The 4,799-nt window shown below is 47.1% G+C and overlaps 1 long non-coding RNA gene across 1 annotated transcript; it reads right to left on the reverse strand.

The window, feature by feature from the left end:
* Positions 1-1,716: 1,716 nt before the first annotated feature.
* On the reverse strand, positions 1,717-3,945 carry LOC132648480 (uncharacterized). The gene is made up of 4 exons (XR_009586868.1): positions 3,750-3,945; positions 2,608-2,727; positions 2,338-2,522; positions 1,717-1,849 (listed from the first exon to the last, which is right to left on the reverse strand). It is a non-coding gene; the product is annotated as an uncharacterized LOC132648480 (long non-coding RNA).
* Between the last annotated feature and the right edge of the window lie 854 nt (positions 3,946-4,799).

The raw sequence follows: 4,799 nt of genomic DNA on the forward strand, positions 1-4,799 counted from the left end.
TCTGGGACCTTTACATTCCTGGGCTCACTTCCTAGATTTCAAAAACCTCTATGGACAAGGGTGTGACTCTAAGGACACTTCCCAGGCGTGCACGAGACCCTGCGTTAAGTTTCTAGTGGAGAAAAACTCCAGTAAAGACTGGAACTCCACATAGCCTGCGCCTCTGAATGGACACACTGCCCCAAAGTCTCCCACCTTGCCTGGGGACAGGAGAGCACTGTGCCCAGGAACCTACCGTGCCTAAGCCATCAGGCTTGAGAGGCTTGTGTTTGCTTATAGGACACATCAGGGGTCTACCATCATACACACAACAGGAGGACCAAGGGCTGTGGCTCAGTGAGAAAGCATGTGCCTAGCAGGCCCTAGGCCCCAGGTTCTAACCATGGGCTATTGGGGAGAAGGGGACATGGGGAAAAGTGAAGGGAGTTCCTAACAGGCTGAGTTAATATGAACCTAATGTGTCCTAAATGTAATTATTTAGACCGGCTATTTATTTATTTATTTATTTATTTATTTATTGTTACAATTTATTCACTTTGTATCCTGGCTATAGCCCCACCTACCCTCAATATTGCACAGTAATGAACTGGAGAGAGGGTTCAATGGCTAAGAGCATTCACTGTTCCTCTGAAGAACTGGAATTCAGTTTCCACCTATAACTACAGCTCCAGAAGATCTGACACCTGACACCTTCTTCTGACCTATGTGAAGGCACCTGAACTCATGTACACAGACATACACAGACACACACACACACCATACACACAAACACAAACACACACATAAAGAGAGAAAGAGAGAGAGAGAGAGAGATCAAAAAAATCTTGTTTTCAGTTGCCAAGTAAAGTATTGGCTAAGACTCCTGGATAGCCTAAAAAATTCACAGTCTTTCCTGTTCAACAATGATTTAAAGATGATACAAGATCCTGAACTTGTCTGTTGTCAACATATGAGCTCTACATTGTTAAAATATGAGCGTGGAAAAGGCAATGGCATTATTTTATAATCATGGAACCTGTGATGAGAATTCACAAGATTCATGCGCAGGGGCCTTTCATAATTGATGAATGACTTCATTTTTATGTGTCACTGATTGCTTTTCAAAAACACTGCAACTGTGGGAAACATCCATTAGTCAGTGTTTATCAACATTTTAGGGACAGATTAAAGTGAATCAGTGTTTGGGTAGCAGAGAGAGAGATGGGATATGACCTCACAGGTGAGAATGTCTCGCTGGGAAGAAAACAGTGACGGAAGGTTGTGGGCCAGCTAGCTCCTGCCATTCACCTTGGGAAGCTTTACTCTCACTGTCTCCTAGAAGCATCTCAGCAAGAGGCACAGCGGGGTGGGGAGCACAAATGCTATCTAACGTCACCCAAGATGGCGTTTACACTGTGTTGATGCTTTTGTTCAAACTGTGTCCAGAGTTTACTTTCAGCTTCCTTTTTGTTAGGGCACTGAGCCCTGGACCTAAAGCATGATCACGCTAGGCAAGTACCCCATCCTAAGCTATATTCTCGTCACTTTTTGTACTTTTTATATTCGAAACAGGGTCTCATTATATTGAGCAGGTTAGCCTCAAACACAGACTGTACCCAGGCCGGCCTTGAACTTGTGATCCTTGTGCCTCTACTGTTCCAAGTAGCTGAAATTACAAGCTTGTAACACCAACCCAGTTTTCATATTAACTTTTTAATTAGAACCATCCAATTTTTTCTGGGTTTCCTTTGAGTATGGGCATGGATTCTTTCACTTCTTTTCATCAAAATGTGTTTTGTAAAAGTGTCCATTCTTTCCCGGGGTGTGTGGCAGGCCAGATAGTCTCTGTGTCAGACGTTCAAGGCCACCTCTGTAAGAACAAGCAGACAATGTACAAACGAGTAAGTGTAGATGGACGAACATCACCCTTTAGTAATAAGGAAAGGTATGAGGCTAGACCAACCCACAAGCACAAGCTCATCTTGCCGCACAACTCCGGACCCAGTCCAGCATGGCTCACACTTTGCACCTCTGTGATGTTTGTCATAGATGGGCTTTGTATTTGGGGACATATATCGTGACAAATCATCTCTTTGTACACTGGCAATTATACAGTGAGGGGAGCACAAATTTGGAAACGGCACGTTTTAATGAGATACAAATATACATCCATCCCAAGTGTCTCTGGGGTTGAGCCCCATAAAAATGAATTGACTGAGAGGCAACAGAGAAGAACATCAAGGTGGAAGTTGTAAAATAATAAAAATCTCTGCTCTTTCAACTTGCTCCCTCCCTCCCTTCCTTCCCACCTGGCTTGTGATTTTTGTAAGATAATATCTGAAGAAACACGAATTTCACCTTTTGAAATGCGATGTTGTTGAAATGGGCGTATGGTGTGCTGGCTCCCTTTCCTGCTACAAGGAGGAGCCAGGTGACAAGGAGCAACTGAAGGGAGACAGGGCCCCCCATTACCAGCTGAGAGGACGCAGCACTTTGGGGCGGAGGGCACGGATGCAGGAGAGTGAGCGATGATCACACTGGACCTGCGTCAAGAAGCAGAGAGCAGACAGGAAGCAGGGGCACGCAACCAAATCACCACCACCACCACCACCACAACCCCGGTCCTACCTCCCCCAAGGCAGGTAAAGACTCCACAACCTTCCGAGACAAATCCACCTGCAGAGAGCCATGTGTTCAAGCGCGTGGCCCCATGGGAGTCTGTGCGGAATAATTTCACGTCAACTTGGCCTGGGCGGAAGATATGTGAGAACAGGGATCCTCAACTGAGAAAATACCATCATAGGATCAGGCTCTAGGACATGGGGCATTTTCTTACTAATGACTGATGGTGGAGTGTAGAGGGAGTTTTGATGTCCTTAAAAACTCAGTTATGTCATGTAAACATGTTTTTGCTTTAATTCCAGGTGTGGGGTATGGGGCTGCTTCAGATTGTCCACAGCAGCAGACTATTTGCCTCATGTGGGCTCTGAGAGGGGCATGATCTTTGCCAGCTGCAGATAGTTTAATTCTGGGAATTCTGAGAGAGAACAATGCCAGAGCCCAGAGAGGGGCTGGGGGTGCTCTGAGGAAGAAGAAAGTGCCTGCTTCCCCCTGCTGCCCCTGGTGGCTGATGTTGCAGTTTGATGAGAAGTTGGAGATCTCCTGAAAGGAAGGTTAGATTCGCCCCAAGGAAACAGCAGGAAGTAGTCTAAAGAGACATACTGGAGGCATGACTTTCACCTCTAACCTTCCCTCCTACCTGGTGTTGGAAGGGCTTTGGGTGGTGAAGGAAGATAGAGGTATAAGAACCCCAATAGAGTAGCCAAAAAATAAAAAAAATAAAAATAAAAACACCTACACAGGAGGGCCCAGCCCATTGTGGGGGGCCATCCCTGCACTGGTGGTCCTAGGCTCTATAAGAAAGCAGCTGAGCAAGCCATGGAGAGCAAGCCAGGAGCAGCACCCTCCATGGCCTCTGCATCAGCTCCCGTTGTCAGGTTTCTGCCCTGCTGGAGTTCCTGTCCTGACTTTCTTTGGTGATGAATTGTGAAAGCGTGAGCTGAATAAGCCCTCCCCAAGCTTCTCTCTTCCCATACCCTTTCAACACAGCAATAGAACTCCTGTCTAAAATAGAAGCATTTCACATTCAAACCACGACAGATGCCAAGACAGATACCAGGGTAGGGAGCACTCCTTGCCTGAGGACAGCCTTGTCCTTCCCCATCCTCTTAGAAAGCCCAGCACTCTGTGGGTGCTGTTGGCTCCCTTACCTTGCTCTGGGTACATCCTTTCTCCCTTGCAGCTCAAAGGGATCCTGGAGCTGACATACCCGCTCTTCGACCTTGCACGTGGGAAACACCCCACTGCTTTACCTTCTCTGGTCCCTTTCCAGAAAACGCAGCTGGTCTCCTATCCCCACTGCTATGTGCACTCCCGTGCGGCAAGTACAGTGACACCAACCACATCATCCCAGGCAGCTAGAAGCTATAAACAAACAAACCGGGAACTCCATGTGTGTTGGCTAGAGGGATAAAAAAAAAAAAAAAAAAAAGTTTCAGTTTTAAGAGAGCTAGTGGATGCCACTTTACATAGCATCAAGAGTTTGCCAATGGCTGGAGCGGTCTCCAGTGGGATAGTCTGGTAGGTACCGAGTGCCAGGTAAACCTGCCTCAAGCCCAGGAACCAAAGAAAAAACTCTCCAATGAAGCCATGCAAGAGAATACATAGCATCCTAACTCTAGCAGAGACCAGCAAGCCTTCCTTATAACGGGCCAGAAGACTGTCCCCAGCTTCGTGAACTACCCTATCTCTGCCACAACCGTCCAACTCTATTTCAGGATGAAAGCAACAGCCAGCAAGCAGACAGGCGTGTGCAACCTTTCATGGTCCGGGGTACACACAGCACAATTTACCAGGACTCAGACGCAAGCATGCCCTGTTTGTTGCAGCACTGTAAAATAGCTCGAGGAGAAGCCACCCAGTGTCTGTCAGTCGATGCACAAACATGTGTGTGTCCAAACACAGATCTTACTCAGCCTTAGTGATCCTGCCATCCAAGCGAACCTTACAAACATGCTAATGTCACAACATTCGGAAAGAGTGAAAGAGGCCTGCATGAGGAGACAAAATGTGTGACTGGCACAGTAATGGATGCATTCTAAAGACTTGTTTGTGTCCCTCAAACCGCCAGCCTGGGGAGGAGTCCCACCTGCTGGTAACTTGCCATCTTGCTGGAGACATGGAGTCCAGACAATGACAGGCCCAACAGTGGGCAGAACCCCTGGATGTGCATAGCCTTGGCCCTCCTATTAAACTTTAAC

Source organism: Meriones unguiculatus, chromosome 17 (assembly GCF_030254825.1).
Source record: "Meriones unguiculatus strain TT.TT164.6M chromosome 17, Bangor_MerUng_6.1, whole genome shotgun sequence".
Taxonomy (NCBI): Eukaryota; Metazoa; Chordata; class Mammalia; order Rodentia; family Muridae; genus Meriones; species Meriones unguiculatus.